Source organism: Bos grunniens, chromosome 5, assembly GCF_055505025.1.
Source record: "Bos grunniens cultivar Pamir isolate PY7600 chromosome 5, Bosgru_T2T1.0, whole genome shotgun sequence".
Lineage (NCBI taxonomy): Eukaryota > Metazoa > Chordata > Mammalia > Artiodactyla > Bovidae > Bos > Bos grunniens.
The window spans coordinates 116,384,142-116,409,055 of NC_141169.1; the positions used below are offsets into that span (position 1 = coordinate 116,384,142).

Consider the following 24,914-nt stretch of genomic DNA (forward strand, 5'->3'; position numbering starts at 1 on the left):
GGGTGAGCAAGGGGACTAGAAGTGAGCTCGTGCAGCTGCTAGGGGCCGGCAGGACCCAGGTCTCCCTGCTGTGTTCTAACGGGGACTTCCCTCCACCGCCCCTGCCCTGACCCCCTCCCTGCCCCACCCCCCAACCCCCACCGCAAGCATGCATCCAGCCAGCACCTTCCAGGCATTAGGGACCCAGCAACGAGCCAAACACACTCAGCAGAGCTGACAGGGCACAGACAAATGGATGAGGAGTCCACAGGCTATGAGCCCCCTGGGGTCACACCCCAAACACCGAAAGCAGAGACTCGGATACGTGTCCACCCACGTCTACAGCAGCACAGTTCACAGCAGTGAAGGGAAGGGACAGCCTGAGCGCACACCGATGGGTGATGGGTAAACACCACACGGCAGGTGCTAACCGTGGAGCATCACTCAGCCTTCAAAAGGGAGGAAACGCTGCCACAGGCAGCAACACGGATGAGCCCCGAGGCGGCTATGCTCAGTGAAACAAACCAGACGCACAAAAAGACACATGCTGGGTGGTCGGTCATCCGAGGTCCCTAAAGGAGTCACGTTCACAGAGACAGGAAGTAGGATGGCGGGGTGGGGGGCTGGGGGAGGTGGAGAGAGTGCTCCTTGGGGACAGAGCTCCCGTTTGGGATGAGGACAGAGTTCTGGAGGTGGATGGTGGGGGTGGAGGAAGTGTTGCAGACCGAGGGGGCAGCAGGTGCAAAGGCCCTGAGGTGAGAGCAGCAGGGAGCCAGGGAAGGTTGGGGGAGGGGCAGGCACCCGCAAGCCCCCTAGGGCAGGGCCTTGGCTGCTTTACATCAGGTTGTTGAGGCCTCAGGAAAAACCTGAGAGACAGGTTCCCTGACTATCATCACCCCCACTCCCCAGGGGTTTGAGAGCTCAGGCTGGGGAGGAGGCCCAAGCGTGCCCTGTGTACTTGGCGTGGACTGCTAGAGCCCCACCGGGGTTGTAGCTGCATGTGGCTGGGGATGGATTTGCTGAGCACCTACTATGTGCCACGTTCTGGGTCAAGCGAGGTCCTGTGCGCCACCCTCTGCCCTCCCAGCTCTCCCGACCAGGGAGAGCTCGGGGACCCCAGCATGGGTCTGGGGCAGCTCTGAATCCTGAGTGGAGGTAGGAAGCTACCGGGGGGTGGGGTGGGGGGCAACTCAGAGGCTGGAAGTGTCGGACCAGGAGAGGGGGTCAGATTCACCACCAAACACGGGGTACCCTCAGATTCCTGCCCCTGCTCTGCGGCCCCTCCCCGGGCAGCTCACTTGGAGCAGGGGCGGCAGGGAGGCACCAGCGTGTCAGGGCGGCTCTGAAGTGTGGTGAGCCAGAATAGGAAAAGAGGGTGGCAGGGCCGGGAGACGCAGCCCAAATGCCTGAACACAGTGCTCACTCACGGTGACGTCGGTGCCAGCCCCTGGGGAGGGCCCCCGCCCACCCCTCCACCCAGGCCTCTCTGCTCCCCCCCACCACGAGCAGCCCTGCCCCCACAGGCTTCCAGCTTCTTAATTGCTCTGAGTCTGGGCCTCCTCCCCGCCTCCCTCAGGGCACTCCTGGGAGGATGAAGGAGATTAAAGCATTTGAAAGTGCTTAGGAAAGGATTTCATACTGGGGAGACCTAAGGATCACCCCGGGAAAAGACCCTGTGAGGGGTGGGGAGTGACAGGTCCTGAGCCCCCATCTGCAGGTGGGTAAGCTGAGGGTTTCCTGAGGGCCAAGACGGCCTCCAGACTCTGGGATCCTCTGGCCCCTGTAGGGTGGGGCCACCCATTTTTTGAGCCGGGGCTGCAATCTGAGAGCTGGTGGGTTCACTGAACAAATGCTAGGGTGGGGGTCCTCCTCCACCACGGGCCCAGCCCTCCCTCATGCTGCCCCTACTCCCTACAAAGCCCTGCACGTATGGAGGGGGGCTGTCACTCACACCTGGGGTGCCCTCCTCTCTTTCCTGTGAGACCAAATCCTGTACTGCCTTAGAAGCTGGTCTAATGCCACCTCCTCCAGGAAGCCTGCCTTGATTCCATCAGCTGGAAGCAGCTTGTCCCTCCATTGAGGCTTATCATATTCCAACTCATCTCTCATTAATGTGTTAATTCAATGATTCATTTATGTATTCTCTCAGCATCCACTCATTGACCGCCTCCCCCCACCCCCAGCCCGCCCCGCTCTGGGCCAAGGCCTTGGCTGGGTTCTAGGGACTCAGGGTGTGCTGGGTGAGGGTGCCCACCAGCTCTATCTTATAGGACTGGTCCTCACGCCCTGTTCTATCAGACCATGAAAGTCCGGGTCAGGGCTTGGCATAGCCTGGGTGAGAGCCCCAGCCTGGCTGACTCTGATTCTTGGCTTCTTGGGGGCACTGAAGCAACAGTGGCCTCAGGGCCTGCTGTGGGTGTGAAGGTCCCACCCAGCACAGGTGTACCCACCACGGGGATGTGCTTTGCCTGCCGTGTCCATCCCCCCGTCCAGCGGAGCCCTCCTGTGATCTGCTCAGCCCCTTCCCCCATTCATGCCTCCAATCTCCACTATGTCCCCCTGTGTGGCCGCCTAGGATGAGTCAATGGGTGACGGATGCCACAGCCCTGCTGGTGGGACAAGGGTTGGGGTGGGGGCTGCCCACCTCCCCAGGCCCCCCCGGGCAGCTGAGGTGTCAGCACTGAAGGCTGAATTTGTGGTGGAAAGAAAACCCTGCAGAGAGTTACTGGGAACTTACATAAAAATTCCATTTGTCACGACCCAAGACAGCAAAGCTCGAAGCCAGCCAGCGACTCTGTTCCCGGCCGGGCCAGAACAAAGCGGCTTTGGATACCAGCCCTGCGGGGTTCCCATGAGAAGGCCAGCCCAGAGTTCACGCTGTCTGTAGCACCCACATTCGCCAGAGCCTGCAGAGGGGGACCTGGGTGTGTCACACTGGTGACATTTGGGGGCAGGCCCCCCAGCAGAGGCAGGAGTTGGGGCTGGCAGAGTGAGCAGCCCCCCCAGCCCCGCCCCGCAGGGCTGGCCCTGCCTCTGGGGCTGCGCCCCGGGGCTAGCTCAGACCAGCCGGCTTCTCCATGGGTGCTGTGTGCTGGCTTTTCACCATGTTTTCTCAGATGATCCCCGACAGCCCAATCAAGCAGCCATCAAACTCCCATCTGGTAAAGGACACTGAGGCTCAGAGAGGTGAAGTGACTTGCCTGCGGTCACACAGCTGCCCACCGGCTCCACCAGGGAGCAAGCCCAGTCTCCAAGCAGGCGGTTCCTCCAGGCACTTAGGAGTTTCCAGGGCCTCCGGAGCCCCCCAACCCCCAGAAGGCACATCTACTACAGACAAATTCAATTTATCATGGTGGTTTAGTCGCTCAGTCGTGTCCGACTCTTGAGACACCATGGACTGTAGCCCGCCAGGCTCCTCTGTCATAGGATTTCCCAAGCAAGAATACTGCTGTGGGTTGCCATTTCCTTCTCCAGGGGATCTTCCGGACTCAGGGATCGAACCTAGGTCTCCTGCACTATAGGCGGATTCTTTACCGACTGGGCTATGAGAGAACCTCTAATTGATCGTCCCTGGTTCTATTCCTCTGAGAACCAGTAAACTGCCCACTGTGGGAGCTGGTAGCCAATGGTAAAAAAGCTCGCATCGCAGGGAGAACGTTCTGGGTGAGCGGGACTCCCAGAGCGGATGGCCTCCAGAAGCACGCGTCAAGCACGCATCTCCGCGTCCACCCCTGGGGTCAGCCGGGGACTGCTGTTCCCAGATCCGAGGAGTATTTTTAAACACCGAATTTGGCAAGGCCTGAGTGTAAGGGAAGGAGGGCATGTGAAGAGAAACAGAGCCGGAGAAGATGAATTAAACCCCACCAGCAACAACAGATTGGTTCTCGAGTCAGCCAGGCCAGGCAGGGCTGGGGACAGGGGCAGCGGTGGGGAGGGGCGCTGGGCCTTGGGCGCTGGGCAGGGGGCCGCTGCCCCAGACCCCCGCCCCCCAGGACCCTGCACGCCTGGTGACCACTGGCACAACACCTAGACTCTCCTCTTCTCCCAGCTTCTCCCAGACCCCTGCTCACCCTACCACGAGCTCCCCTAGGTGTGGCCAAGAGCATCAGTTCTTGCCTGGACCAGGTCAAGGCCAGTGGGCCTCGAAGGGCAGGCCTTGAACTTGGGCCACACTGCCTGGCTCCACCTTTTGTAACCACTCCCTGTGTGTCCTGGGACAAGTCTCCTTGGCCCTAAAAGGAGGATAAAAATAGTAGCTAATTCACAGAGTCCTTGGGATGATTGAACGAAGTGACGCATCTGAGGGCTTGGAAACGGGGCTTGGAACTCAAAAGTGTCCGTGGGGAGCGCCGCTCCTTGCCGGCTCCCAGCTGGCTCTGCCCCAGCCTCGCCCACCAGGCCGGGTCCTACGGGCCTAGGACCAGCTTCCCAAAGTGCCCATCCGACCACCCGCCCGCCTCCTCAGGTTCAAGTCCACGCCCTGTAAGCCTGGAACCAGCTTTCAAGGTTCAGCGGGGGTGCCCATCTCTCAGTGAAGCTTCCCTCCCTCTAATTCTCTCACTCCCCTGGGTGGGCTCCAAAGGCTGGCACGGTTGAGAGCATGCTGCCTGCTCGGTTTGTGTCCCGACTTGAGAGCAAATGGGTTGGAGAAAAACAAGTGGCAGGCAGGGGGGTGTGGAGAACCCAGACCCCTTGCCGAGGGGGCGCCTGGCCTCTTCAGACCCCGCCACCTGAGCCCTATATTATTTCACAGCATCGAGGACGAAGAAGGGCCTGTGACTAGTTACGCACCTGTCACCCAAACACGTCCCACCTTGACCCATCCCTGCAGGGCTGCAGCTCTGCGGGGCGAGGACAGGTCCCACGCCAGCTTCTGGGCGCCAGGCACAGGTGGCAGAGCACAGGAGTCAGGGCCTCTGCTCAGGCTGGCCCTTCCCTGGGCATCCCTTCCCCAGACTCCAATGTCCACATCGGACCTACCACAAGGCCCGGCTCAAGTGCCACCTGGCCCAGGAAGCTGGTGAGGCGGCTTACCCTCTCGACCCCTACTGTCCAGGGAACGGGTCCTCTTTTGCATGCCCATCAGTGAACAGGCCTCTGCTAGGGGCCAAACCCAGGGCTGGGTGGCATTGGGGTTCAGCCACATACAAGAAGGACCAGGTCTGGCTGCCACGGGATGGCACGGGGACTGTGGGGGAGAGTCAGGAAGCAAGTGATCCCATGATGAGCTAGTAACTACGCCTGGGTGTTCTTCTTATTAACAGCAATATGAGCTCTGTGAATTAATAATGAAACAAGGGCAGAGCCCTCTGGGGCCTCATGAACAGTCCGGCGGGCAGAACAGGTGCCCACCAGACGGGTATCGGAACTAACCCTGGAGACAGCGGCCGGGCGCCCGCCCTGGGCCGGGAGGCGAGGACTCTGACAAGCTCACCTACTTCTTGACACCCTGAGGGCTATTCCCCTGCCGTCCCTGGGGTGCAGGTGGAGAGGCAGGCAGGGAAGAACCAGGATTCAAAGCCCGCGCTCTGCTCCTGCACCCGGTCCTCATGGGCAGGCGGGTGTGTCACACTCCAGGCAGCCCACGTGTCCACACACGTCTGCAACTGCACACACAGGCACAGGCGTGCACCCCTCCCCGCCACGACCCACACACACTGGGGACCGGCACACGCAGCCCCGGCGGCGAGTTTACCCCCCAGCAAGTCCTCAAGCGTCCAGGCCCTTCCATAATCCTGGGTTTGTGAACCTTTGTGTTAAGGACAACGCCCACTTCGAGGTTATGAAATCTCAGTCCAAACGTGAAGTCCAGGAATAGACGCCAGTGTGAAGCAAGATCAGAGCGTGTCCTCCTGACCCTGAGGGCCTGTGGAGGGCAGGCGGGAAGCCAGGAAGTGGGCCGGACTCAGGCCAGCAGTCATGGCCACGGCCTGTGTTGGGTGCCCTTCCCCATCTTCTCAACCTCACACAGGCCCTGAGGGCCATGCTGCACCCGCCCTGATGGCCTGCACTCTCTCCGTGAATCAGTCAAGCACATGGGGCCTCCCGGCATCCCTGTGCCTGAAACCCACCCTCCCCTCAAAGTCAGAGAGCTGCCTTTCAAAATGCAAATCCCATTGTACCATCCCTGATTAAAACCTTCCAAGGGGGTGCTTTCTTGGTGGTCCAGTGGTTAAGACTTTGCCTTCCCTGGTGGCTCAGCTGGTAAAGAATCCACCTGCAATGCGGGAGACCTTGGTTCAATCCCTGGGTTGGGAAGATCCCTTGGAGAAGGGAAAGGCTACCCACTCCAGTATTCTGGCCCAGAGAATTCCATGATCTATATAGTCCATGGGGTCGCAAAGAGTCGGACACGACTGAGCAACTTTCATTCACTCCCGATGCAGGGACCGGGGTTCGATCCCTGGTCAGGGAACTAGATCCCATATGCTGCAACTAGGACCCAGTGCAGCTGAATAAAACTCCCCACACAAAACACAAAAAACCTTCCAAGCACCTCCCACAGCACTGGGGTGAAGGCCAGATTCCTGCCAGGGTCCTGACCCCTCCCTGGCCAGGAGGCCCACCTTCCAGCCACACTGACCTCCCTGCAGCCCCTTTACCACGGCCCCCACCCAATCCTGTGCCCACCCCTCTCCTGGCAGATTCAGATGAATCCCCCAGAGCCAGTGTTCACCAAGAGGTGTCCCCCTGACCCAGGTATAAGGTCAGAAACCCTGCTGTGTGCGCTCACAGCCTGTCTACCTCTCCGCATACAGACGGTGGTTCATAGTTGCATGCTGGGTACAGTGGCTCTGTCTGAGCTATGTCTGTCTGCTCCCCTAGACTGCAGACTGTAAACTGGAGAATGGCTGAGACCCAGAACCGGTGGCATAGTTTGCAGGGCCCAGTGCAAAATGAAAAATACAGAGAAATATCTTCGTTCAAGAATCACCCAGCATTTGTAGACAGCCAAGGCAGAGCATTAAACCAAGTGTGGACCCTCTGAGCACGGACTGCACACTGTGAAGCCGGTCCGGCTGACACTGCTTGGTTTTGCCACAATGTAACACAGAGCCCCTGAGAAGGCAGTGGCACCCCACTCCAGTACTCTTGCCTGGAAAATCCCATGGACAGAGGAGCCTGGTGGGCTGCAGTCCATGGGGTCGCTAGGAGTCGGATACGACTGAGCGACTTCACTTTCACTTTTCACTTTCATGCATTGGAGAAGGAAATGGCACCCCACTCCAGTGTTCTTGCCTGGAGAATCCCAGGGACGGAGGAGCCAGGTGGGCTGCCATCTATGGGGTCACACAGAGTCAGACACTACTGAAGCAACTTAGAAGCAGCAGCAGCAGCATAAAGCCCGGCACATGGCAGTGTCAGTCGCCCAGTCGTGTCTGACTCTTTGTGACCCCGTGGGCCGTAGCCCGCCAGGCTCCTCTGTCCATGAGACTCTCCAGGCAAGAATACTGGAGTGGGTTCAGTTCAGTTCAGTTGTTTAGTCGTGTCCGACTCTTTGCGACCCCAAATGGAATGGGTTGCCATTCCCTTTTCCAGAGAATCTTCCCAACCCAGGGTTCAAACCCAGGTCTCCTGCACTGCAGGCAGATGGAAAGGACCAGAATTGGTAGCAGGGCACCCAGCACATCTAGTCAATTAGCAAATGCTCCATTAATGGCACACAAGTAAGCCCTTTTAAACACTTGTTGGAGTGGTTGAATGAATGCAGATATTATCATTTCTATTTTTCAAATAAATTGAGCTCAGAGAGCCTAAGTGGCTTGCTTAGAATTGGAGGGTGGCAGGCCTGGGTTTCGAACTCAGGTTTGTCTGACCCCAAGCAGGGGCTCACCGTGGGTTCCGGGGAAGATGGCACAGGTTTTGGAGCTGGTCTCCCCTGGCCTAGAATCTGGGTCCTGCTGCTAAGTAGCTGAGTCTTCTGGGCTTCCTCATCTGTAAGATGGGAACCATGACCCTGCCGCTTGCTGGGGTGAGAAAGACGGGAAGCACCAGAGCTGCTAGCAGGGCAGCCAGCACATCTCGCAAGTTAGCAAATGCTCCGGAGACGGCTCTCACCTGCTGGCGCCTACTGTTGTTTCTAAAGCTGATGGGTTCGGTCCCTGAGAGGTTGCTGTGTGCCCTTGAGCAAAGCAAAGTATGTTTGAATTCTTCCTTTCAAGAGTAGCGCCCTTAGCTAGCAGACTTCCTTCCAGCTTCCCAGGTGGTGGAGTGGTAAAGAATCCATCTGCCAACGCAGGAGACACGGGTCCAATCCCTGAGTCGGGAAGATCCCCTGGAGGAGGAAATGGCAACCCACCCCAAGGTACTTCTTGCCTGGAAAATCCCACAGACAGAGAAGCCTGGCGGGCTAACGGTCCATGCGGTCGCAAAGAGCCGGACTCGACTGAGTGACTGATCACGCGTGTGTGACTTCCTTCCGCTTTGTCTGATTGTTAATTGCTTCCCTGTGCGGCACCAGCTCCTTGGGGTGGGGTGGGGGCGTTCTGTGCCTCTCTACCCCCCACAGAGGATGCTCTGCACACAGTAGGTGCTGAATACATGTTTGCTGCCCCAAGAGCAGGAACTCTGCCAACACTCATGGACCTGAATGCCAGGTTGGCTTTACTGCAAAGAGCGCATTCCCGTGGGCACACGTGAGATGCAGTCTGGGGCCTGAGCGTGACTCTCGCTGAGACAGGAGGGCAACTTTCACTGCCGACACCAGCAGTGACCTCAGGGGTCAGCCCTGGGTGGATGTCGCACACCCAAGCCAAGAAACCAACTCCAGAGTCTCAGAGAGCCCAGGTGGGACAGCGCAGAGTCCTGGATCTACATCCCCTGACCCCACCCACCGTCCCCGTATCAGGCAGGCTTGACAGTGCTTGCTGTACATGGCCAGTGTAGGGTCAACTCAGGAGGGGAGCGGTGAGCTCTGCAAGGTGCCCTGTGGGGTGTCGGTGCGGGCGTGACCATGGAACTGCGTGCAGGGCACCAGCAACTTGGAAACCACCTGCTCGCCCAGTCCCTCCCTCGAGAGAACATTCTAGCTGATCCCCGGAAGGGCCTCCTCCCCACCCCTACCAACCCGGTTCTGGTCCAAGTTCTAAGCCTGGCTAGTTTCCGCCCACCCTTCCTGCTCTCACCAGGCCCTCCAGGCAGGCCCCTTCCTTGAATGTTTGAGGCGGGCACTGCTGCTCCCCCATTTCACAGGTGGGGAAACTGAGGCCCAGGGAGGGGAGCCATCCACCCGAGGGCATGCAGCTGAGGCTGGGCTGGAGGCCTGGATGCTCTGCTCCCTGCTTGGGGCCACGGCCAAAGGCACGTTGGTCCCCTCCTCCCGGTTAAGGAGAGGGCTTAGCTGAGAGCTCAGGAAGCCCTCTGCCTCTATGTTCTCTCGAGTTATTTGGCTACACCATGGAGATAAAACAACCAACCCCTGGAAATCCCAGCGGTATTTTTTTCCCCAGTGGAGAAACACAAAAATATCACATGAAGAATGAATCACTTAAAAGTGTCAGGCCAGGGAGAAGAAAGACAGACCCGCAGACTGTCAGAGGGCACCCTGATTTCTCTCCCCACTCTGGGGGCCCCTTTCCAGCTCCTTCTGTGGGAGGGGGCTCTGGCTCCAGGGACCCTTCTTCACTGAGGAGAACAGAAGTAAGCACAGCCTCAGTTTCTTGTCTGTAAATGGGGATAACATGCCCCCCTTGACGGACTGTTGGGAGCGGCCACGGAGGTGGGGGAGGCCTCCATCCAGCAGCATTGGGCTAGGGACCGCAGACACAGTGGTGGGCTGAACAGACCCATCCCGTCCCCCATGGAGCCAGCCAGATTCCATGTGCAGTGACTCGGGGCCCCTGCGCACAGAGGCAGGCCCTGACCTGGTCTGGATCGAGGGTGTCCCCAAGGAACATGAGATCGGTGAGATCAGCGGGCTCCTCCAGACCGGATGAGGTGGGCCTGGCAAGGGAGCACGCCAGCAGGGAGCCGGGCGACTGCAAAGGCCAAGGGGTGGGACCGGGCTTAGGGAGGGGGCGGCTGCAGTGGGAGCAGGAGGCAGGGCCCTGTGAGCACCCCTGGCACACAGTACGTGTGACGGGACTCTGCGGGGCCTGCCCCCAAGGGTCATAAACCAGGGGTTTGGCCCTTTCAGGTGAGGAAGGGGCGGGAAGCAGAGATGAAGACTGAACCCAATGGGTGAGGGAAGGCAGGCAGGGCCGGCCCACGCTCACATAGAAGGGGCGGCAGCCAACCATGGCCTTGGGGTCTGCCTACACCGTCCTCTGCCTGGACACGCCAGGCTGGCCAGCTGGGTGCAAGCACAGGAAGAGACCATCAGGGGAGCTGGGTGTGAAGGACAGGTGAGAAAGGGTACCGGGTCACCCGGGCAGGGCCCCAAAGGCATCCGGCTTTGGGGAGGAGCTTAAAGAGGGGATGGGGGCTAGGGAAGGGGGCTGGAGCTGCCCTAGGTCAGAGTCTCATGCTTCTTCCCCCCACTCTAAATTCCCTCCCATCCCAGCTTCCTCGCTGGTCCGCAAAGCTCAAGCCTGTCTGGGCATTTGACCCTCTATTCACCCGCCAGCTGGGTTAGGCTCTTGACAGGACACACCAAAGCACAGAGATGGTCTGCAACTTGCCTGAGGTCACACAGCCTGCAGGCAGAGGACCCGAGCTGGTGGTCCGGGACCAGCTTCTGTGTACCCCATATGGGGTTGCTAGCTCTGCCCAGAGCCTGCTCCCCACCCCACAACCTGCCCAACACAGCCTTCACTGGGGCCCCTCATGTCCTTCTGGGACTGAAAGTCACTCCATGGCCTGGCCCGGCTCTTCCCCCAGGCAAGGCGCTTGTCCAGGGCAGGGACCCTGGCTCCTGGCAAGGCTCAGGGGGGTTTGCTCCAAAGGAAGTCGTACCTACACAGTGCGGATCTGGGAACACCCAGGACATCACAGCCCCGGCCTTCCGGACTCCCAACCACGATCAAGCCTACACCCCAATAAATGAGAGCGACTCGGTCAGGCGTCATACAGGCTAAGGAGCATGGCTGCCGGCCAGTGTGGATGGGAGCTCAGCGGGTCCTTCTGGGGCGGGAGGAGGCCGGGCAGCTGGAGAGAGCCTCGGCCCTGCCTCAGTGGCGGGGGCCCAGCTCAGGCCCGGGGCTGGGAGTGCTGCCTGGAGACTGTCCCCAGGGCAAGGCTCAGATCTCCCCACCTTTCTGTCTTTACAACACCCCACAAAGAGTCCCATTTTACAGGTGAACAAACCGAGGCTGGTCTCATGATGTCTCATGGCTCAGGAGCAGCTGAACTGGGGCTGCAGAGGCACATCTGGGCTAACATATCACACGATGAGACTCCCAAGGTCTTAGCCAGATGCTGGCCAGTGATGTCACTTCTGGAGGCTGTCCTCCGTGCCGGGCACTGCCCCGGCGAGACACACTGGTGAATACGTTCAGCCTGCTGTGCTCTGGGAAAGGAACCCCAGCACACAGAGCCCAAGGAGGAGGGTATGTCCACCTGACTCCACAGCTGGGCTGGCTTCCCGGCTGCCCCCTTCCATACAAACCCCACCCCCCAGCACTTCCCCCGCTGGCAGCAGGAGCCCTCTCTTACAGGGAGAGCTGCCTGCATCGGCTGCTGTTGGAAACACATCACGTGACCCTCTGGACATAGTCAAAGGGCCCGTGGGCCTCTACAGCCGAGTCTCCCTGCTCCAGGCACCATCTCCACACCCAGGGCCCTTTGTTTCTTGTCCCACTGCCCCATCTGTAGCTGGCATTTCTGTTGTGACTGGTGCCACAGTGGCCTTTAAAGCCAGGCCAGAATGGAGGCCGGTTCCCTCTCCCTCCCTCCCATCACAGGACCCTGCCTGCCCTGAGCAGGGCCAGACATAAACCTTTCTTGTACCCTGAAGTCACAAGTGCTCTGCTTACAGCAGACAGAGCGCTGGGTCCAGATGGGCCCGGGCGCCCCTCATCTGGTCACCATCCAGGTGGACAGGGGCAGTCCAGGGTGACCAGCGCTGTGAGGGTGAAGCCAGGGGGCTGTGGGAGCCCAGGAGAAGTGCCCGAGCCAGCCTGGCTGCATGGAGGATGGGTGTTAATTTAATCCTCACGATCAAGAGGTGTTGAGTTTACCCTCAGTTTATAGATGAGGAAACCGAGGCACAGAGAGTTTAAGTAACTCACCCTGGGTCACCCCGCTAGCTGGAGTGAAGCTGAGACTCAACTCACACCAGAGCATTCGGCAGTGGGGACGGGTAAGAGAGGAGGCAGAGAGACTAAGACACGCAGGAGAGAGGGTCCCTTCAGTGCAATAAACACAGGACTGGGTTGGGGGCGGCAGTCACCCCGGGAACACGGCTTCCCCTGCCTCTGGTCTGAGGTGCAGCACAGCTGCGGAGAACCAGAAGGAAGGGATCTGACCTTGGGCTCTGCCGCTGCTCGGCTGTGTGACCCTGGGCCAGTGCCTTGACCTCTCTGAGCTGGGCTGCCTCAGCCAGATCCTGGGCACATACGTCATCATATGAAAGTACAGCGGCATCATGGCATTTACCGCGGGTGACGACCCTACACGGCAGGAACTCCTTCGCTCCTCTTTAAAAGAGGCTGTAATCACAGCACATCTGCCTGGAGGGCTGGCAGGGGTCCCTGGAGGGAGCAGGACCCCACAGCAAGCTCGGGGCAGCCTCCTGCGCATGGAGGCCGTGATGAGCAGGCTCAGCGAAGGCCCTGCTGGCCGCAGGCGCGAGGTGCGAGAACCTTCTCGGCCACCCTGTGTATGGGATGGAAACCCTGGAGACAGTCCAGCTGGAGGGACCGGAGAAGGATTGCAGGATGTCCAAACACCAAACACCCTGCAGCCGCTCAAACGAACGTCACGGGGTGTTCTAGCAACTCTGGGCCGAGGGAGGAACTTCTGTCCCTAGGTCACATCCTGCACGGTCCGAAAGGACTACGAGAAATGTGCTTTTGAAGAAAGCCTGCAGCTGTGACAGGGGCACAGAGGGGAGTGGGGGTGACGGGGTGGCCCCAGGGGACGTGGGGCTCCTGTTCCGGCCATCATGCTGGCTGGCGGGGTCAAGGATGTTTATCCCCTGCTGCCGGGATGTTCCAATTCCCGTAAGGATCTGTCTCTGCGTGATTCCCACCTCCTCCCGGGCTAGTCCCAGACACTCTGCCCCTTCAGGAATTTCCTGGTCATGAATTCGGGTAACTTGGCCTCCTCATCCATAAACTGGGGACACTGGTCATGACCGATCCTCCTATGCTCAGCAATGTGCCCCCAAACCAGGTGGGACCATCTGATGTAGCCCAACCTCCTCAGACAGATCGCCCAGCCTCTGTAAGTGGGTGTCCTGCGCCTCCCCACCCCCCCAGGTCACGGGAAGGTGACGGATGAAGAGGGTGCTGGGTTGAGGCGCCCTCGATCATCCACAGAGCGACAGCAGGCGATTCGGGGGGTGGCAGCAGGGTCTCTGTCCCAGCGGGGAGATGACGCCAATCGGACGCTGGGAACCTGGTGGAACCTGGTACAGGCGTCAGGGGAAGGGGAGGCAGCTGAGTCCCCACGAGGTGCCCTTGACACCCTGATTTCCTGCGAGCACGCTCCCCCAACCCAAGGAAGACTGACATTCTCACTTGCCGAGGAGTTAGTGTTACTAATGGCAGACCCCAGTGTAGATATAGGGAACCGACCAAGCCCGGTGAGCCAGCTGGGGGCCTCGGGTACCCTGGGATATGCTGTATCTGGGGAGAGGTGTCTGGGTCAACGGCATAGCAGGTGGTGGGGAAGAGCCAGAATTTGTCAGCTCAGGACTGTGCAGAAGCCGGGGACCCCTCAGACCCTTGGTTTCCTCTTCTGTCTAATGAGGATGGTGTTCAGAATGGGGTGAGGTGATGGAAACTGCCGTGAGGGACCCTGGAGCTGGCTGGACCAGTGTGGCCTGGAGTGTGGGCTTGTACTTCATTTGGGAGCTGGTTAGAAATGCTGGCTGCAGGCCCCCTGGGACCTGTTGGACTAGAACCAGGGTGGAGACAAGGAATTTGTACTTTGCCAGTTTTCCGAGGGATTCTGACGCCCGCTCAGGTGTGAGAACCTCTGGGCTAGGTCAGAGGAGGGGAAATTTTTCTGTGAAGGGCCAGATAGTACATATGAAGGGCTCTGTGGGTCACAATGACTCAACGCTGCATTCAGAGCAAGAAAGCACCCCTAGACAATATGAGCTGCATGGCAGAGGCTGTGTGCCAATAAAACTTTATTAACAAAACTGGGCAGCCCAGCTTTCGCACCCCCACATTGTAGCCTCAGTGCCCAAAGCACAGTCCACAGCCCAGCGTGGTAGCATCTCCCGGGAGCTGGCAGGGCCCCACGGCTGCATCCCGGGCTGTCCACACACAGGGAGAAGGAGGCACGTTCCCCAGGCAGCTACAGGCCCCGCGGGTTCCTTCTGGGCCTGATAAGGAGGGCTGGGAGGTGGGGGGCTGGGAGAGGGGCTGCTGGGAGAGTCTAACAAACCACGGCACCAACACGGCTAATTGGAAGCAGCTGCCGTTGCAACCAGAGACTTGTCAGCTGTGATTAAGCGAAGTTGCCTTCAGGCCAATCAACTTCAAAATTATGCAAATAGGGCCGCAGCAGCGACCACAGGGGTGGTGCGGAGCTGGTTCCCCCACCCAGCCTGGCCTGAAAGGGCCCCCCATCCACGCATCTCCCCTGAAGCAGCTCCACTTCTGGGGGTTAACGAGCCTCCCGCCCACACTCTTTGTAAATTGGCACCGAAGCTGCTAAGCAGAGCCGGAGGTGAACATGCAGCCAGCCGCCCAGAGCCAGGCCAGGCCCAGACCCCTCTCTCAAAAGCTCAGCTGCCCTCACTGGCCTGGGAGGTCACCAGGTCACCAGCCTGGCCGGCCACACTGGCCCTCAGTGAGCCAGGCAGGGTATCTCCTGGGAGGCTGCACACCAGGAGGGTTCCCTGGTGGCAATGGCTGGGCAGAGATAAAAGAGGACGCTTCCAAAGGTGGCAGGAGGTGGCTTGAGGCCACCCTCCCTATGGCTTGCTAACACTTGCTCACCCCTACCAGCTCTCCTGGGCCCGGACCTGGACTGGGTGGCCTCCTGCTCATCTCCATTCCTGGGACCTCCGGCACCCCACATGTGCTGTACCCCAAACTTAGCTCCTCAGTCATCCCATCCCCAGAAGAACAAGCGATCAGTCACCAGACAGGGGTAGGGGGCCAGGAGGGAGGGAAGACCCCGCTCAGGCACGCCCCTTCAGGTGAACTCCCTGAGTCTCGGAGGGTGGCAGCGTCACGTGTCTTAGGAGACGGGAGGGGAGGCCAGCTCAGGCCCAAGGTCATCGTGTCCGGGTGCCGGCAGGTGTCTGGGTAGCAGCTGGCTTCTGGAATCAGACCAGACCCTCTGAGCCACTCCACTGTCATTTATCTCTTCCTGTCTGCTCTCACACCTTCCCAGCCTGGGGGCGCCTCCCCAGCAAAGCCAGGGTCAGCCAGCACGTCCTCTGTTTAAACCTGTCCTCCCCCAACTGGTGACCCATTCTGAGTTTGCACACTGGAAACAAAAGAATCCATAATAAAAGTGTCTGCAGGCGTTCAGAGTGGCCGGAGCCCCTTGACATCCCGCAGGTGGGCTCTGACCCCGGGGCCTTGACACCGAAGATGCTAAAGAAGGACCCGGACAGCAAGGGGCAGAGCACAGACCCCGGCTGGATGGAAGACCCCACCCTCAGGCTGACAGCAACCTGCCCCCCCAGGGGAGGTCCCTGCTTCACTGGGCAGAGCCTGGGGCCAGGATGAGCCTTCCTCCAGGGGTCCTCCAGGGGCTGAACACGACTCCGGGACCATCGTGGCAGGCTTCCTCCTTTTTGAAACTGAGCATTGCTTACGGTGCAGAAAAAAAAAAAAGATTGCAAAATTTTATAGCATACGTTGACATCCCGGTAAACAGTGTTATGGAGGTCTAATTAGTGCACTGCGGTGGGGAAAACGCTGCTCCGAAATTTCTGGGGAATCGAGAGGTAACATCAAAAAGCATTGATGAGAGAGCCGTCGACAGGAAACCGGATCAGAACTGGGGCGTGAGGACGGGTCTTCCTGGGGAGGCGGGTGCTGGGCCCACGCCTGGCAGAGGGCAGCCAGCAAGAGGCGGAGAGGTGGGGTTGGAGGGGGACACGGTTGCCCTGTGACCCTGGACACGTCCCTTTGCCTCTCTGGGCCTCTCCCCATAAAGTGGGGTGCTAACCCCCAGCCTCCCATGGGCAGGTGGGATTACACGAGACAGAATATGTGAAACCCAACCGAGCTGGGACCTCAGGACGTGGGTGCAGACAGAACCCAAACAAGAGTTAAACTGAGTCTCATGACTTGCCTTCCACACGTGGAAACGAGAGGAAGAGACGATTCTCGAGGACTTAGTATGTGTTGTCTGGCCCGCATGACGGACATTTGACAAAAATCGTCTCCTTTTAATGTTTTTTTTTTAAAGGGTACTACTGCTCACAGTCAGCAGATGAGAAAACTAACACTCAGAAGTGTGAACCTACACAAGATCACACAGCAGCTGAGCTCCTGGGACTTGGGTCCAAGCTGGTCTTGTTTCCAAGTCAAGGTTCTTCCTTGACGGGCCTTTGGCTCTTGGCCTTGGTATCTGGGGAGGAAATAGGGGGTGGAGGAGGGGGTTGCCACATTCTCAAACAGAACCGGAGAAGGCAATGGCACCCCACTCCAGTACTCTTGCGTGGAAAAGCCCATGGATGGAGGAGCCTGGTAGGCTGCAGTCCATGGGGTCACGAAGAGTCGGACATGACTGAGCAACTTCACTTTCACTTTTCGCTTTCATGCATTGGAGAAGGAAATGGCAACCCACTCCAGTGTTCTTGCCTGGAGAATCCCAGGGATGGCGGAGCTTGGTGGGCTGCCGTCTATGGGGTTGCACAGAGCTGGACATGACTGAAGCGACTTAGCAGCAGCAGCAGCAAACAGAACCACTGAGAATTTCCCCCTCTCCCAATGCCTGGGGGAAAAGAGAAGAGCCCATTCTTTGGGGACTGGAATCAGCTGATTCCATTTCCTACTGGGCTGGAGCCCTTCCCAACCCTCCACACTCAGGACTTGCCAGTGATCCAGCCCCTGGTTGAAATCCCCCAGAACTCAGTGCACCACCACCTCTGGGCATAGACTGGAGAGTGGGGAGGGGGGACCTGCCTCCCTGCCTCTCTGCACAGCACCCTCTGCCCGCTCCGGTCTGGCCCCACACTGACCCGTGGGCACTTGGCCCCAGTGGTGAAAGACCCCGTTCAGGAGTTGTGTCTGCAGGAAAGGAAAGCACCCGTGCTGGGGGAAACCTGTGATGTCTCAGACCTGCTCCTGGCCCCAGGGATGGCAGGGGAACATCCAGGTCTTGGGGTCACAGCTCTGGTTCCAACCCCACCTCCACCACTTACAAACACAAGACCATGAGCGGGTCACTTCATTCAAAGCCTCTGTTCTTTCCTGTCTCCCTCCCTCCCTTCCATCCATCACTCAGGCTGGAAACCTGCCAGATGCCAATCCCAGATCTAGGCCCTGAGGATACAGGAGTGAGGAGACGGACGCAGCCCGCCCTTGGCATGGAGACGCCTTGTCTGCCTGTCCCGCGCATCCATGTGAGTCCCCTGCAGACCGCTGCCTCCCCGAGGCTGCCGCCAGGGAGGACGGCCCCTCTGAGACCCCTGGCTTCCCAGCCCTGCGCTGGGCATGGAGGAGGAGGCGGCAGCGGCGGGGTGTGGGGGTAGGAGTGGGCCAGGGCAGTGGCGGAACAGGCAGCGAGGGGGTGAGAGGCCCTGGCCACGGCCTCGGACAGTCCACAAATAAACTCCAGCTCGTCGCCTCTTCCCCACTGAGAGAGAAAATAGCTTTCACACTATATTTTCTGATTTTTTTTTTTCACTTCACTGCTTCTAAATCGATCCAGAACAGATTGTCCAATTGTCTGAATTTCAGGAGAAAAGCCTCCTAATCTTCCCCAGACTTCTGCCAGGCCCCGACCCCCTCCCCCGGAGACCCCACTCCTTGGCCAGACCCCAGTCAGACATCCAGGGGCTGCCTAGGCTTATCTGCTAGCCTGACCTGCAGGCGACGGACAGGGGCCCTCTCAGGATAGGTGGGCGTGCACTCCCAAAAGGGTGCTTGTGCCCGGACCCACTGGACAGAAAGACTGTTTTCGCAGGAAGGATGGAACTTACCCTACACTGTGGGACAGTGGAGCCTGGGGGCCTGGGGTGGAACCAGAGGCTACCACCTGCCTCCTCTAATCAGGAAAGGACTCTGGGTGCTGGATGAGCCACACACCATAGGCAGCTGTGAAGGACCGTCATGATTCCCGTTGACAATGGCGGTAGGGCAAACAGGTGTCATCGAGTGTGCCTACAGGATCAACTGGTCAGGACTGTGGGGGTGAGGGGACTGGGCCGGAGCACATCCTGACTCCATGCTGTGATGGATTGATTAGCCATGTCTGCCCTGGGTGCGGCAGTGGCCGGTGGCGGTACTCAAGCCACACATCTGCCATCCCGCGCCTACAGAGTAAAGTCCAAACTCCTTAACTAGCCCGAGTCCTTGGAGATCAAGCCACTGCCAACTTCCATGGGCTCACCTCAACAACTTTCCAAAAATACCACAGGACAGCCATGCCATCCAGACGTTTCCCAGACTTTGTCCTCTGGGCTCTGTATGCACTGTTTCCTCTTCCTCAAGATCCCCCGACCCCTAGCTCAGCCGCCTGGCCAGCTCATCCTCCATTTCCTTTGGCGCCACATCCTCCGGTGAGGCCTCCTTGATGTTTGGCCCTTTTCCCCCAGGCAGAGTCTCTACCCTGCCCTCTGGTCTCACCCCCATCAGAGCCGTCCCTTATGCGGGACTTGGACCCAGGCAGAACAGTCTTTCTGGGGACCCAGAGTCCCAGCAGGACAAGCCCTGAGTACAGTCTTGGGAGTGAATAGTCAGTCACACAGCACACACACAGGTAAACGCTTGCCCGCTCCTGGCGGACACCCGGCCCCTTTGGAGAAGGTCCCAGGCGCAGCAGAAACCAGACTCCAGACGTTAAGGACCCACTGGCCTCGAGCTCCAGGCCCAGATGATGCTGAGGCAGCCCCAGGGCAGACCCTCGCCGGCTCCTGCCACGTCCCACCCATCCCCAAGGACTCGCTCCCCCATGCGTCTCTGCCAAAGAGAAGGAATGCAAATAACAGTGACAAATGGGTGGGGCCTGTGGAGGCCTCCCTCCTGGAGTGCTTTGCCTCCGTGGCCCTCTTTCAGACACACTGCAGGAGGGTCTGCTGTGGACCCTGCTCTGCAGAGGAGGAAACTGAGGCAGAGAGGATGGAGGTGGCTGGGTAAGGCTACCCAGACGTAAGGGGGCGCACAGGAGCGTGGTGACCCACACCTCCAGGCCAGCACCTCTCCTGACCACAGAGGGTGCCCTGCCTTCTCTCCATCCCGCATGGGAAGATCTGAATCCTGGCTTCGCTCCTTAGCAGCTATCCCTGGGGAAGCTTAGCTGTCCCTGGGGAAGCCACAAGTGATCCATCCTTGTTCAGGTGTATTACAAGTATTAAATCAGGTAGTATTTGCAAAGCACCCAGAACAGGGCTAGGCAAAGTTGGGGGACCTCCCGGCAGGTCAGGGCTCCAGGGCCCAGCGCCCATTCTGTGGCCTCAGCAGGTTGGCAGTGCCCTCGCCCCTCACTCTTTTTCAGAACCCATGTCTAGTGCCCTCTTTGGAAGGAACCAGGTGGCCCACAGGCTGGCGGTCCGCACTGCCTGCACCGTGCCTCCCCCAGCCTCAGAACCTTCCCGCAACCTGCCGTCCACTGCACGGAGTCCAAACACTTCCTCCGACTTGCCACGCACCTTCACAAACCACACACCACGCTCAACGTGTGAGCTTCGTGCATCACCACGCCCCCAAAGGAAACAGCATTCCCCCATACTGTGGAGGAGGAGACAGAGGTTCCAGGAAGCACCAGGACTCCTCTGCCCTAAAGAGGGGGAAGCCACAGTCTGAATACAGCTCTGTCCAGCTCCCAAGCCAAACTGTCAGGGACATCAAGCAACCTGGGTCTTCAGCCTCGGCCCCTCATCGCCAGTTCCTGGAAGGTGGATAAATGTTCACGCAGAGAAGAGAGATCATATCCGGCTATAAAACTCATTCTATCTCATCACTCAGCACTCAAAGAGAAGACTCTGCCCCAGTCCTTGGGCCCCTTCCCGAGCTTCCCTGATCTTAGGCTTTCCATGTTTCCTGACAGCCATCGCTCACTCATTCATTTGTTTACCCATTCATCCATCCACCATGCATCAACCTGTGCATCCATCTACCCACCCATCCATCCACCCATATATTATCCATCCCTCATCCATCTATCCACCCACACATTCATCCATCCACCCACCCACCCAACCATCCATCCATCCATACATATGTACATACATCCACTCATTCATCCATCCACCTATCAACCTGTCCATCCATCTACCCATACATTATCCATCCCTCCATCCATCTATCCACCCACACATTCATCCATCCACCCACCCACCCAGCCATCTATCCATCCATCCACCCATTCATTCATCCATCTGTTCATTTACCCATCCATTCATCTTTCCTGGTGGCTCAGATGGGAAAGAATCTGCCTGCAATGCTGGAGACTAGGAGTTGATCTCTGGGTTGGGAGGATCCCCTGGAGAAGGAAATGCCTACCCACTCCAGTATTCTTGCCTGGAGAATCCCATCAACAGAGGCTACTGTCCATAGGGTTGCAAAGAGTTTAACACTCCTGAGCAATGAACACATCCATCCAGCAGTTCATCCCTTCGTTCACAGACCCACCCAAAGCATGCCTGAGCTAGAAGCTGCTACACAGCTAAATTAGGAATGAGTGGTCTCTACCCTTCATGGACAGAGAGAAAGTCCACTGCTTCCGTGCTCTCCGGGTGTTCCTGTTATTAAATGTAGTTGATGACAATGTTAACAGTATTATTTACTGAGTTCTTATGTGCTTGGCTCTGTACCGGATATGCTCCTTGAGTCAACTCTTTTCATTCTTGCCAGAACTCTTGCTAGGTGAGTGCTTCTCCGTTTTTAGAGGAAGAAACTGAAGCTTGGAGAGGTTTTATAACTTGCCTAAGGTCACATAGCTATTAGGGGTTGAAACTGGGATTCAAATCTTGACGGCCCCTTCCAGAGTTTGGGGATAATAAATAATAGTTATCACTGTAATTGATCCAGGAGCCTGGAATGTCACAGTCCTCACCTTGAATCCTCAAAACCACCCTTGTAAGGCATTATTATGACTATCATAAACATTATCAAGCTTATTTTAAAAATGAGGACACTGAGGTTCAAAGAGGGAAATAAGCAGTCCAGCATTGGCCACAGGTAGGGGATGTGAACCCAGGCAGGTGAGCCCAAGAGCTGGCTATCTCGCCATCCTGCTCTGTGGTTGCCATGGCACCGGGCAGGCACCAGGGCAGTCTAAGGGGCCACTATATTCACTTCTTCACTTAATCAACAACCACAGTCTTGGAATCCCCTGCTCTGGGGGTTCCTGGATGATCAGGTTTGGGTCCCTCCCAGCTGCTTCATCAAAAGACTGGAGAAGTGTTCACAGAGTAACAGGTAATAAAGTGAGATTACAGAGAGCTGACGTGTCTTTGAATACACACGATGCGCTAAGCTGCAAATCCATCTTATCTGATTCACGCAACAACCCATTTCACAGATGAGGAAACTGAGGCTCACAAGTTATATAACCTGCCCAGGGGCATAGAGTTAGGAACAAGCAGAGAGGAGACTGGTTCATGGTGGAGCCCCAAGTGCAGCCTCGGTGGTCCAGGCTGCTCCCCTGGGATCGGAGCCAGGAGCTTCCCTGCAGCTCTGCTTGTTGCCCTGACGATGGCCCTCAGCTCAGAGGCCCTGCTTATCCTCCAAAGGCCTCAAGGTCTCAGGGATCAGATTCTGAGCAGTGACAGCCAGATGATGCTGTGTTCCCCATCTGCTCCCAGAAAAATCTAAACAACAGGGCTCTTTAGAGGCAAGCCCATGGGAGGGTGGGTTGGGTTCCTCCTGAGCTGAAGGCTGAACTCCACTGACCAGGCCTCTTTGGCCAGGCCTCTGGGGCTCAGTGATGATCCCAGGCTTTCCACAAATGGGCAGGGAGAGGCTCCATCTTCCCATTTTCTGGATGTAGAGACTGAGGCTCAGAGCCCATAGGTCTGGCATGGACATCCTGGGACTCCTGTCCTAAAGCCGAGCCTGGGCTGTAGCCGAGAAGGAAGAGCAGAAAGAGGATCTTGTAGACTTTGGTATTAGTAATTCTGTTATTCTTTGACTTAATGTTTAGAATTTCCATTTAGCGGGTTACAATATGTTCTGCTGGCCCCATGCTGCTGCTGCTGCTAAGTCGCCTCAGTCGTGTCCGACTCTGCGACCCCAGAGACAGTAGCCCACCAGGCTCCACCATCCCTGGGATTCTCCAGGCAAGAACACTGGAGTGGGTTGCCATTTTCTTCTCCAATGCATGAAAGTGAAAAGTGAAAGTGAATTCACTCATTCGTGTCTGACTCTTGGTGACCCCATGGACCGTAGCCCACCAGGCTCCTCCGTCCATGGGATTTTCCAGGCAAGAGTACTGGAGTGGGGTGCCACCGCCTTCTCCATAGAGCCCATCTAACCCAGAGCCTCAGGTTTCAGAGCTCGGACTGGGTTCCTGGCCATTTGCCTCTCCTCTCTGGCCTCTGTTCTCCTTAGGGAAAAGAAACCTAGGAAGGTAGCCCTGGGGTTGTCTGAGGGTGCTGGAATATAACGGGCAAAAAAGGGCTTTGTAATAAAGGAATCTGCAAACATTGAAATCCCAAGATCCAAAGATGTCTGAGACCCATTTTAAGACTTTCTTCAGGCGCTCCTCTGCCTCCTGAATGCCCTCTGCCCCCTTGTGCTGGCACACTTCTATGCACCTTTTAAGACCCAAACCAAAAGTTACCTCCACCAGGAAGCCTTCCCTGACCCCTCAGGTATAGTGGGACCTCATAGGTGTCTGGTTTTTTTTTTTTTTTTTCCCTGCTCTTCTGCCTCCAACAGACACACCACAAAACCCAGCAGGGCAGGGTCCTGTTTTAACCATCTCTTGTTCCCCGGCTCTGGCACTGTGTCTGGTACAGGGTAGGTGTCCCGGAAAGGTGGAATGAGCCAGAGCTTAAATGCGTATTCTGTTGGTCTACAAACCCAGCTGTGCGTGGACGATTCTCCTGACAAAGAAGAGGAGCCTGAAGTGAAAGCAAATCACCATCATTTCAGTAACCCGCTCAGGGAGCCGTGGAGGAAATTCTTGAGCTGGATTATGGAAGGAATTTGCCTTTATTTTTAATTTGTGCCGATATCTAAGAAAGCAGCACTTTCTTTTCAACCCATCATGCGCCGGGGAGCTTCCAATCTGGCGCAGGAGGCAAACTTTCCCAATTTCCCGATGCAAATCTCGCAGGCTCGGTAAAGCGGCCGTCTCCGCCCTCCGCCGGGCATTTCTCAGATGCTTGCCAGCAAGGAATAATCAGATTATGTAGCTGGGTTTTAAAAGATCACGGTTTGTCTCATTTTCCAGGGAAGTGTGAACCAAAAAAAAAAAAAAAAAAATTCTTTTTTTCCTCCCAGAGCTCTGTTAAAAGCTTCCAGAACTTACTTAATTCAGTGTTAAATGGGTGTAATTTGGGAAACTCATGCATTATTTCTTAATTTCTTGAAGGCGAGTGCGCGCTCATCTGCTGGGGTAGGTGTGCGTGTGGACAGATGGGCGGGGATGGGAGTGTGTGCCCCAGACCGGGGAGGAAAGGGGGCAGCAGGTCCACAGCATGCCAAGGAAACGCTCCATTCATGGCTGGTGGCTGGAAACGTGTGACAGGAGGCGTCTGCATTTCATCTCACGGCTTCTGCCTCTCCACTTGCATGGCCAGGGAGGGCGAGATTCTGAAGACTTTCCCTGACGGTTTCACGTCTGCACCCCTCTCCCCCACGCCAGGCAGCGGCCTCAGATGCCCCTGAATGATGCCGACAGGGCCGGCATCATATCGTGAACATCCTTGACTTTCCAGGATGCCCAATTCACTGTGACCTTGAGCACGCCACCAGCCTGCCCTGGGCCCCAGGGTCCCCACTTACACGGTAAGTGGACAAGCTTCGAGCTCCCTATCAGGCCCTAAAGCATCCCAACATCACGGTACAAGACATGGGCCTCTGAGATGCTGGGGTCCCTGACTTTATCTGCCCCTCCCCCAGCTATAGGATGTGGAGGGTAGGGGCTCCCACGTCCCAGACTCTGCCCGTGACTTTCCCCACCGCAACCCTCATGAAACCCGTTAGGCAGGCGCTAAGTCGCTGCACTGTTGAACGAGAAAACCCAGGCTCAGACAGCAAGAGCTTCGGCAGTGAGTGGTCACATCAGGACGTCCAGGGAAGACCCTCTGGAAAATTTTCAACCTGCTCGCAGCTAAGGCGGAAAGGAAAGGCAGCTCATCACATGTGGGCCAAACTGGGGTACAGGGGGGTGCACCACCAGGTGCAGAGGTGCTGGGACAGCCACGGTCTCAGCTCCGAGAGGTATTTGTTCATATAGTCAGTTGTCAAACAGATCCTGCGCCCTGAGTCACGTCTCGGGGCAGGTGTGAGGGGGCTTGGCTGCTTCTTTACCTTCTTAGGGGTCAGACCCTGGAGAAGGGGGCCAAGGAATGTGTGTGCTGGAGGGAGGAGGGGAGGGAGGGATAAAAGAAAGGGAGAAGGAGGACGGAGGGGGTGGGGCCTCTCCCCTGCCAGCAAGCCCTGTGCGGGGTGAGGCTGACACCAACAGAGTGGGTAGCACCTGGCATCCCCCGGAAGACTGTGGCCAGGGTGGGCAGGGCCTCTGGT

General features: G+C 57.6%; 1 protein-coding gene across 3 annotated transcripts in view; it reads right to left on the reverse strand.

Annotated features, from left to right (window-relative positions):
- SHISAL1 (shisa like 1) overlaps positions 1-24,914 on the reverse strand; it is a 78,709-nt gene that overhangs the window by 49,364 nt on the left and 4,431 nt on the right. The window lies entirely within an intron of this gene.